This window comes from Phyllostomus discolor, chromosome 12, assembly GCF_004126475.2.
Source record: "Phyllostomus discolor isolate MPI-MPIP mPhyDis1 chromosome 12, mPhyDis1.pri.v3, whole genome shotgun sequence".
In the NCBI taxonomy this organism is placed as follows: domain Eukaryota; kingdom Metazoa; phylum Chordata; class Mammalia; order Chiroptera; family Phyllostomidae; genus Phyllostomus; species Phyllostomus discolor.
Window position 1 is genome coordinate 10238105 of NC_040914.2, and position 11469 is coordinate 10249573.

Genomic DNA, 11469 nt, shown 5'->3' on the forward strand with positions numbered 1-11469 from the left:
TCCTAATCTCTGGCTGCCTTACTTCCCTTGCTCCTCCTAAGCCTGAAACAATGACAGAGGGTGATGCAGCTCTGTGCTGGAAAGGGCGGGTTACCAGGATCATCAGGCCTAAGAAAGAATATGTAAAATCCTGTGAAACCTGCTTTGTTTAGAATGCTCACATTTAACTGATAAGGGTCCAAGGAAGAAGTAAGTTTGTTCCTTAAAGTTTTTTACAGCTCTTTAGCTATCTGAACCTGACTCAAAATAGGCCCTCAGAGTTCCTTGATATTTGATCCTTGCTTCCCGGCAATGAATAATGAGCTTTACCTGAATTCCTGTGTAAACAAACCCAGTAAAAGCCATTGAGGAAAAGGCGCTTGGTCCTTCTCCTGTGAGAGATCGGCCACCTTTCCTCCCCAAGCAGATTATGTCTTGGTAGACTTATTCTCATCTGTGGCAGATGGGGGAGGGCTCTGCGGACAAAGCTCCCCCACACAGTGGATTTCATTTAAGCACATAAGTTGCAACACTGCCATTATCTGAAAAATTTTCTCCATTCATTGAGATTTTGCTTCCTGGTGATTGTCTTCAAGATTGCCTCAAAGAGACTCAGAAAAATTCTCTACAGGTTTAGATGTTTCTTACATTGACAGTTGGAAATTCCAAGCTTCTGATGTAGAAGTGGTCTTTCTGGTGACCTTCCTTAACTCTGAAACTATGCATACCCTGACAAGAATTGTCCCATCATGACAAAAGCACTCATATCTCCCTTCACTTACAACATTTCAAAAGTTTAGCTGCTCCTTTCTAAGACCCAGCAAAGAAGACCAAATGTGTTTCTCTGATGTCACATGACATACCTGAGTTTTCTTGAGGTGGGATGATGGGACCAGAGTCACTAAGCCTTCATGTGAACTCAGATATGCCACGTGTGGTCTTTAGGCACTTGGCATGCATGGTTCATTTTCTTCTATGTTTTCTTTTCTATCATAGGGACTGAAAGTTTTAATGCCATTTTTCTCATAATTGCTGTGATTGAGAATCCAAATGGGAGTCAAATTCAGCCTCCAAGGTGCAGTGGTGTTAGATTCAAAAGCTGGAAGGTAGAATGGTCATTATTTCCTTAAGTTGTTGACTGATGGGTGATCTGGGGGAGACACAACTTTATGTGAAGAATCAGGTGTTTCCTTACATCTGGGTGGGTTGTTGGCCATGTGAACTTGAGACCATATTTCCAGTGCCAGATCCCCCACTTTTATTTCTCTAGCTAGTCATGCTTTTACAAGCACTGAGTCTTTGTCTTGAAGATGTTTCTGTTTCACAGAAACAGGTTTCTGTGTAGGTTTATGTTTCACAGGCACATATTGGAAACAACACAAGTGTACATGAAGGGTGGATAGATAAACAAAACTAATGCATCCCTGGAATGAGATATAACTAGATAATAAAAAGAAAGAACTATGTCAAAATAGCCAAATTTGGCCTCAAATTAAACAGTTTATGAAAAAAGTTTTAAAAATTTCAGAAAGTCCCAAAGAATTTATAATGAAAATAAAACTGAAGAGAGTTCCCATAACAATAAAAATGGAGGTGGAAGGTGAAGAAAAAGGAGATTACAAGAGGGCATGAAAACACTTGAAGAGTAAGGGACATGGTCTTAATTTTCATTGTAAAATTTCTCTTGTGCATGTATCTGAAAACACTTCATAAGTTGCATACTTCCAATATGTGAAGCTCATTATATTTAACTATAATTGAATAAGTATATTAAAATTATATATACATCTATGAAATATGATCTAAAGTATAAGTTGAATGCAAAGTACAAAAGTAAGAAAAAAAGATACCCAACTATAACATGATATTTTCTTGCCCATGTTTCTACTTGTCCACAGGGTGTGGCAGAATTACCCTCCAGATGGAGTCTTTCTGGGGCACCACTGACTCCACCTCAGCAGCACCCATAGTGCCGCAGTGGTTCAACCTCAACAGCATCACTCGTTATACAGTCTTTCTAAGTCTTCAAGCTCCCACAATGGACTCTGTCTACTCTTCCATCCAGCTAAGCATCAGCCCTACAAAGGTCAGTCTTCTGAGGAAGATTTTTTTAAACACCCTCTGTTCTTTATGGAGTAAATGTCCACTAACTCTCCAGGTTTCAGCCAAGTGGGTACTTTCTCAGAAGTGCTCCTCATACTCCCCAAACTACCTGAGACTCAATTACGTACTCTGGAGGGACCAGAAATTTTGTTTTGAGGCCCTTCACTGATAATAATTAAGTTCCTAGAGCCATGATTTACCTGATAGCCTGTCTGTGTTAGGAGGTAAAGTCAATGAGCACAGGGCCCACACTTGTCTTATTCTGTTTGGAGTTCCCAGGGCCCAGCCAGGATTCTGACAAATGACAGATGCTCTGTAAACATGCATTAAATCAATAAGGGAAACTGCACAGTGGAAGCCTGTCACTGTGTGACACTTGCAGTTAAATTATGGTCTTATAGACACAAAACACTGGTGTCAGCATGACAGGAGGATGGCACCTGCTTGGGGATATTCCAAGATCAGGCATTTATTTCTCATATCATCTGAAGGAAAGAAAGGAACTTCCTAACAATGAGGAGTTAGACTGCATTTATTCCTCCAAATTCACAGTCCTCCACAGTCCCACCTTGTGAAATATGTTTCCTCACCCCAGACCTGTGTTTTCCCTGTTCTCACAGATACCTGACCTACACAAACACTGGATCCTCAACCTTTGGTAGAGCTCCTGCCAGGGGAGGAAAGAGCACACCCTGTTCTTAGAGGAATCAGGGAAGACTTTTCATTCCCAAAATTCTTGGTCTGTGGGGCACCTGCCTGTTGTCTCTAAAGATATGTCTCTACTTCATGATGTCCTGGGGAACAAGGGAAACTTGCTTTGCTGGATGGTGCAGAGAACCCAGGAACTGTAGTTTCTTCCATCTTACAGGTGCTGAGGGTTCTAAAACAACCTCTCTTCTCCTAAGAAAAGAACACACAGGGGCCCTAGTTGAGTATTCACTTGGAGATGCTCCTGCTCCTGCACCCTGTGGGCTCACAGGGACACAGAAATGGCTTATATGCAACATCTCAATGTGGTGATGGTGGACACATAAGACATATTTTGGGTCAATCTTTGAGACCTATAACTTTTCCTCAGCCTCAGAAGAACCTTCACCAGGCTCTTCTTCTGATTACTTGAAAGCAGAGAGCTCTGTATGGCTCAGCACATGCCCCTGGTGGGACAGTTATCCTGACACTGTACTCATAATATTCAGGACATGCCTGCCTTTTCACTAGGCTCACCCTACACTGCTCAGTGATGCTGTGCAACACCTGACATTGGCTGCAGGTCTGCTTCTGTCCTCTATGGGACAACATTGAGCCACAGGAAATAGACAAAGGAACCCAGCTTTGGCTAAGAACATGGAGAAGTGGCCTGATTTTCATCCCCTGCTTCAACACGTCTTACTCATGTCCATTTTCATGACTGCTCTATGGAACCTGCTACTTCTAGAGACTGTTCACAGAAATGGCTCATGCAGTAACCTTGGCAAGCTCAGGGGGCCACATGGCATGCCTGACAAGACTCATAGAATATTCTCATCAGAAATATCTAACTTGGCAGGTGATGGCACGTTGTCACATCCCAGGCCTGGTTTTTCCTTAAAGAAGGTCAGTCTTTAACTTAAGTGAGCCCTGATCCATTTTTGTGCATCTTGGAGAGCATAAGTTTGACCCATTAGAGTGATTTCCTTGGCTGGACCATTCACGTCACAGAGTCTGGTACAAATGTATGAGACCACAGCATCCTTTATGCTGTCTGGTCGCCTGAGCACCTTCTCTGTGTGCTGTAAATTCTCATTATCTTCTGTCCACCAGTGTAAAAAATATGTGTGTATCCATTTTGCCTTTTTTTCCCCTCAGTTCTGGAGATTTCTCTGCTATATTCCCTTTCACCTCCTTCTGGTTTTTTTTCCAAGTTGTATCATCTTCTACTTTGATGATAATGTAAAAATAAGGCAAAAAACTGCCTTTCTTCAAAGCATTTGAGTCCTCTCTCCAAGGTATATGAGGTCAGTTTGGCTCAGATAAACTTATTACATTGCTGTATAAGCTTGGACTTTTTTTTGACCTTGACAAAGCCTAGGAGCACCTTCTCTCTCAGGGGTTTCTGTGCTGCTCTCTTCTCCATGCCTGGAATCATCCATGGACAACTGTGGTGATGACAAGGAATCTGCCCAGGGATAACTGAGAGGTTTTGCCTCTCAGCCAGCAGCACAAGGACAGGTCCTACAAACAGACTTGGAGAGGAATGGTCTACCTGAAACTGTCCCTTGAGAACCAGGTAGCCCACAGACATCCCCCCTTTCACAATAGTCCCTTCTTCCTGGGACACAGAGGACATCTCCCACTCACACCAAAAACTGCATGTCTTAATGAGAATTCTCACTTTCACTTTTTATCCCTGGAAGCAAAAGAGAGTCTGTTGACAACCTGAGATAGAAGGAGGGTCCCCTCTGAAATTATCACCAAGTTTGACCACTTCTCATCCCCAGAGTTATTTCTGTTACCTTCATGGGGGAGAAAATAAAACCAGAGAGCTTTTGAGAATATGGGGAAGACCTGGTGTTCAGCTGGGTTTCTGTGTCACAAACAAGTAATCCCTTCTTTGATGATATCTGGGGCTCTCCATCTGGTGCTGACAGACCCAAACTAAAGAAACAGCAGAGGCCATTCTGGCATTAGTATGACATCCTCTGAAGACACCTGTGTCCCTGTCAGCCCTGGGATTCCAAGTGTGCTCCACAGGCTATTCAGATCAACCTCCCCTCAGAGCTTGTCAGATACAGCGTCTCTAGCCCACTGCACCCAGCCAGAGTCTGTAGTTTAACAGGATCTGGAGACTTCCCCTGTGCATAGGAGAGCAGGAGAGTTACTTCTACTTTTACATCAAGGGATCTCACTCTGAATGGACACCCACATTAGCTGGACAGGTGCTTAAGTTGCATTTTTGAGGGGTCACCTGGACATTGCAACGTTACAATCTTTCACAGATGATCTGATGCACAGCAAGAGTGACTTCTTTGTGACAGGTTTCTGTGACTTAGCTCAAGAACTACTGCTCTGAAGGGAAGAGTCAAAGGTGGGGGAGAGAGAGAGAGCAAGAGAGCACTGTGAGAAAGACTACTGGGCACCTGACAGGAAGCTGTGGAGAAACCCCTCTGGGGGTTAAACCTAGTAACCCCAGGCTCATGTTTTTCCAAGTACAGCATGAGCATGGGTGTTTGTGTGTGTGTGTTTATGCATGTGTGGATTTGTTTGCATGTGTGTTTATGTGGTATTGAGAGGCCTCAGGGAAACAAATTATAAGAGGACAGCACTGGTTAGAAGAGCCAAGGATGGCAAAATTTAGAGCAGGGAGTGAGATGGTCATATGCATACTCCCTGCCCCCAGCTCACATGACAAGAATTGTAATCTTGCTCCAGAATAAAGGTCAGCCAAAGGTAGGACACACAGCAGACTGCATCATTCTGGACCGAGGTGCCTGTGAGCCTTACAGAACGTCAAGCTTCTGTCAAAGAGGCAACCACACAGCATACAACATTCACCATGGGGTCCCTTTCAATCTCTACCCACAGAGGACTTGTCCACTGGCAATGGCTCTTACTGGTTGGTAAGTAGGGGACAATTCCTTGGCATAGACTAAGGATGTGACACAGAGACTGGCTGGGGTATGCTGAACAGACTAGTGTTCTGAGAGAGGAAGGAAGGCTTCTGTCTGGACCTGAGTGTAAAGGACAAAAGGGAAGAGTAGGATAGAGAACGGTGCTCAGCAAGAAAAAAATCTCATTATCTGGAGGTGGTGGGAGGCAGGAAAACCTGGATTGCTGTTCATTTGCTGTTATTCATCACTTAGTATTGAATTATGAAAACTGGTATAATAATAATGATTTATTGTTGACAAACTTCCTCATGTCAGGAAACATCAGAAAAATTTAACCAGGGGTACTAGACGTTGTCTTTACTGCAAACCCCAGATATGGGCAAATAAGCCCCAGAAGGTACAGGACTCATTGATTCATCCCCAGGTATTTTCAAGCTTTTGTGGTCACTGGGGGTACTAGATCAGGTAAGCCCTGCTCTAAGAAAGTCCACTTTCTATGAAGGACAGAGGGACAAGGAAAGGTATAGATGTGAGGTCAGGTATCCAAAACAACCATGAAAAAAACAGAGCAGGGCAGGATAGAAAGTGAACACAGAATCCTTAGAGAAGGTGATCGGGAAACATGTCTTTCTAAACGGCTGGAGTGCCAGCATTGGTTTAAGTGCAGTGAGGAGGTTACCAAGACAAACACCTAGAGAAGAGTATTTGAAACATAAAAAACAACAGCTTCAGAGGTGCTGAAGTAATGGGGGCCATGCTGTTGACCTTGACCATGGAAGACACACACTCACCAACAGACCAAGGCTGAGAGATAAAGAGACTCACTCAGAATTCAGGGCCTCATCTTCCTGTTCCAATACATAGATGAAAATACTGATGCATTTTTTTCTTATTTCCTAGTGTCACTCTTAACCTTCTGGAGCCCACCCACCACAACCACAACCAAAATTTCGTCAAACTTTGCTACCGAAGGGGAGGATGTGTTTCTGCATATCCGCAATATGCCTCCTGGGGTTGTAGCAATTGTGTGGTACAAGGGGAAAGGCACGGACCAAAATAAAACAATTGCATTTTATGCTATGAAATCACGTTTACATTTATGTGGTCCTGAATCCAAAGGAAAAGAGAAGATAACCGAGGAGGGATCCTTGCTATTGAAAAATGTCTCCAAGGAGGACAAAGGAATGTACACAGTAGTGGCTCACCTTCCAAATTCAGAAACAGAAACAGCATTGGGGCAACTTGATATATATGGTGAGTGATTGCTCTCTGATGACTGGGGGTTGTGAGGGGTGACTCCTACTTCACACACATAACTGACAGCCCAAGACACTAACTCCATTCCACTCTGCATTTTGTTTCAGGTTCGGTTTTTACATTTAATTCAGGTACACAGAATGTAGACAGGCTCTGAAGATAACAGTTTGATTTTCTGGTACATCTGGTAGTTTACTGATTTTAGATTGGTTGCTATCCTCCTTTTGGTTGTGTGAGGAAGGGAAGGGTTTCTACCTATGCCTCCATCTTGGCTAGAACTCTGCCTTGTTCTTTTAAAGATTCAAGTTGGCTTAGAGCTGAGAACTGTCAACTCTGATTGCAGAAGCCTTTGGAGCAATCGAAGGTACCACCCAGGGCAATGTTCTCTCTGTTACCTGCACAGCAGAGTTACCCACACTCAGGAACACAAGCGGCAACTGCAAGTCCAAGAGTTTTGATCTGCGTTTTCCCAATGATATTGACCATGTTTTCATTTTTGTTGTTTTAGAGAGAGAAGAATGGAGGAAGCTAATGGAAAATTTTGAAAAAATATTGAGATGTAAAGAAAGAGGGCTGGATGATTGCCCTCGATAAGCGCCCTGACTGGAGACTGAGCCCGCAACCTAGGTATGTGCTGTGACCAAAGATTGAGCTGCAGGGTTTGGGTGCACAAAGCAATCCTCTAAACAACTTATCCACCAACTGCCTCGCTCATTTCACTTAGCATAATGCTCTCCAGATCCACCCTTGGTGTCATGAAGGGTAAGGGCTCCTTCTTTCTTCTTCATAGTATTCCATTATGTAAATGTGCCAATGCCTTTTGATTCACTCATTTATGGAGGGGCACTTTGATTGCTTTCAACACTTGGCTATTGTCAATTGTGCTGCTGAACATTCAGGTGCATAGGTTCTCTTGAATTGGTGTTTCAGGATTCTTAGGGTATAATCCAAGAAGTGGAGACACTTCTCAAAGAAGGACATACATAGGGCCCAGAGACATGGCAAAGGATGCTCAGTGTCACTAGCCATCAGAGAGGTGCAAATTCAAACTACAATAAGATATCACTTCATGTTGCTCAGAATGGCCATCAAAACCAAATGGAAAAACAAGTGCTGGCAAAGGTTGTGAAGAAATGGAAAACAGTACAATCTTGGTGGGAATACAGACTGGTGCAGTCACTGGAAAACACTATGGAATTTTCACCAAACACTACAAATGGAATTGCTTTTCTTATTTATTTTTAAACATTTTGTTTATTTATTTTTAACGAACTATAGAAATGATCCCTGAAAGTATAGTCTTTGCTTATTTCTAGAGACAGGAGAATGGAGGCAGAAAGATCGCACTGCTTCCTCTGAGATCTCAGCCTCTCTCAGTTCACACTGAGCTCTGTGAAGTTCACCAGAGGATGGTCCTATTCTTTCTCCCTACAAAGAAAAATGTCTGGTTGTCTCTCACATGCCCTGCCCCAGGGGACCTTGCCTACAAGCCAGGCATGTGCCCTGGCAGGGATGGAACAGGTGACCCTTTGAATTGCAGGTCCACATTTCCATCCCCTGAGCCACAGCAGTCAGAGCTTTCATTTGGAATTTTGCATGACTTGTGGTATTTGATGTTTTTTGAAGCCAAAGAAAGTTTTGGGAAAGGATTAATAAAACCTCATGAGAGCAAATAATCTTCCCTGATGATATGGTTGTAGGACTCATGGGCTGGAAAGGGGTTCCCTGTGCTGCCTCTGCAGGAACAGGTCAGGGCTCACACTGAGGTGACCAGTGCTTAGAAAGAGCACACAGTTCTTTTTACACATTGTCATCTGAAGAAAGATAATGGTCCTTCTGCAGAGGCAGGACCATCCTCTGGTGAACTTCACTGAGCTCAGTGTGGACTGAGAGAATCTGAGATCTCAAAGGAAGCAGTGTGGTCCCAGGTCTCAAGCCCATTCACAATCACTCATGATTTTTCTTTCTCCACAGAGTCCCTGAGAGTGCCTACCCTTTTAGCACTCAGCACCACAGTCACAGAGCACAAAATTGCTGTGGCTATGACCTTGACACAAATGTGGTTCTAACCTGTGTTTGTTCCATTGCAGGAATCTGGAGCTCAGGAGAAAAACGAAGTTGTTCCAGAACCACGGAATCCTCACCACAGACCCCATGAGGAAAGAGGATGCTGGGGATGACCAGTGTGAAGTCTCTGACCCATCAGTTCTGTTGAAAGTGCGCCCCCTTGAGATGGATGTGAAATATGAGTGTCCCTCCTCTCCTCTTCTATGTTATTAAACTCTGAACAATTTCGCACCTTTTTCATAGATTTATTGTCAAGGTAGATTGTCCTTAGATGTCTTGCATTGAGTAAATAAATACAAAAAAAATGTGTGCTGACATTCTCCTTACTGTTGACTGAAGGTCACATTCCACACCCGATCCACCTCTGCTTTGTCCCACATGCACCATGTCCATGGTGGAGGTGATGCTGAGCTCCTCACAAGACAGGAAGTGGTTGTTGGATGGCAGGTGGAAGCACATGAAGAGCTCACATAAAACTGAGTTTAGTGCCTTCACCAGGGAAATGTGTGGAGTGACTGTGGATACTGTTGTGGGAAATGGGAATGGACAAGGGGACACAGATATGTCTAGGACATTGATATGTGTCTCAGTTTTATTTCTCTCCCCAAATTTCAAAGTCCCACTTGAAATTCATACTTGAATGGAAATAGACTTATTTGCATAAGTCTTGTTATTGTGCCTTCTAATTAAAAATTAATTGGAGACATTTGTAATTAATTGGTAATAAACCTAAAGCTTTGGCTTAAATGTCCTAGTTCAGATGATGTCCATAGAATTAGGAGTGACCTTACTCTTTATAAAGCTAATTTTCACTTCGTGAGTATTTTGATAACTTCTGGAGAAAAGAGCATCACCCAAAGCTAGAGTGGCTGAGGGTGAAGTGTGAGGGTGAAGCTTCCTAAGGTCAAGAGGCTATTAAAGCTCCCATCTTAGGTCTTACTAAAAGACGTACATCAAAGCAAACTATATGGTTCTTGTCAGCTCGTCTGCATTGACAAACTAGTCTGGGCAAATCAAAAGACAGCAGCCATGTTAGAGGAACAAGAATACTTTTCTACCCTGGACCTCACGTTGATGAAAGGAAAGGTGACTGCAGAAAAAAAATGTAATGTCTCTATAAAAAAAAATTCCCCAGAAAATGGTTTTCTTGAGATGTGATCCTACTTCTTCCCAGGGACTCTCAGGTGTTTTGCGGCTGTTTATAAATTGCTGGGAAGTTGCACCTCTTTATAAATTGCAGACACTAATAGAGATGTAAACTGGGTCTTGGCTGAATAAGATTTAGTTGTATTTCACCCCATTATGCAGAAAGCAGTTTTGTTATGACTTAGAAACCTTAATGTTCCCCTTGAGTCTCTAATCTTCTGACAGGTGTTTGTAAATACAGGCCTCTGACCTCAAATTTTATAGAACATTTTCTCTAGAAATGTAATTGCAATTTGTGATTGCAGATTTTTTCTCTAACTTTCTGAAATATATATGTCTCCTCAAATGCTTCTTGCCAGTGTTGTGATTTAGAGAGTATCTGACTAGGTGGTTTGGGCCCATCCCTGTGAAATATAACCTTCCTGGTGTCTCTTTGCCCCAGCTCTGTGGAAGAATAGAAGCCTAACTTAGGTAGAGACCTCTACAGCCAGATGTAAAAGGACTTTTTGTCAGAATTTCATGAGGAAGTTTACTTCAATTATGTGTAAAGCCCATTAGGAAATGCAGATGCCTATGATTCCTTCTGCTGTTTTCAAATGTCGCCAGCCTGTTGTTCCAGAGGTGTTGAGTTTAGTCTCACTGCCCTGTTGCATGATCTTGAATAAAGCATTTCTTGCCCCTTTAAATTTATCTGGCACCTGTTTTACTCTGACATCCCTTACCTATAATTCATTGGTCCCTTTATGTTGCTCACAAGGTAAATCCTTATTGTATTTTCAAATCTTCTGTTTTTTTCTTTAGTGGCTGGAATCTTCAGAAAAAAGTTTACCAGTCTTCTCCCTCCCCTCTGACTTAAGTGACATAATTGAGCATTCTTATTTATCTGAATAAGAAATGATCAACAAATTGAATGAATTGTTATAACTCAGACTTGTCAATTAGCCAAATATCAAATACCCAATATTTATACTTATAGTAGCTATGCCCTTGGTGTAGCTTACAGCTCTAGAATGTTGTAAAAAGAGCAAGGCTTCTGAACTTTCTCAGGGCAGTACATAAAGAGTAGAAAATAAGTTTCTGAACTGCTAGATGTCATACAGAAATGGGAACAACTGGTGATTTTTAAACTTCCAGAACATTCTAAAGCTGCTGCCATGAAAGCAAATAGAAGGAGAGAGAAATTATTTAGCTGATGCTGCAGCCAGACAGGCAACATTAAATAGCCAAATTATCTAGACATGAGAATGCTTTTTGCTTTCTACTAAATTTATAAAAGACCCCTTTTCACAGTTTCAGTGGAGAGGAACATAGGAAAAAAGAGAAAGTAGAA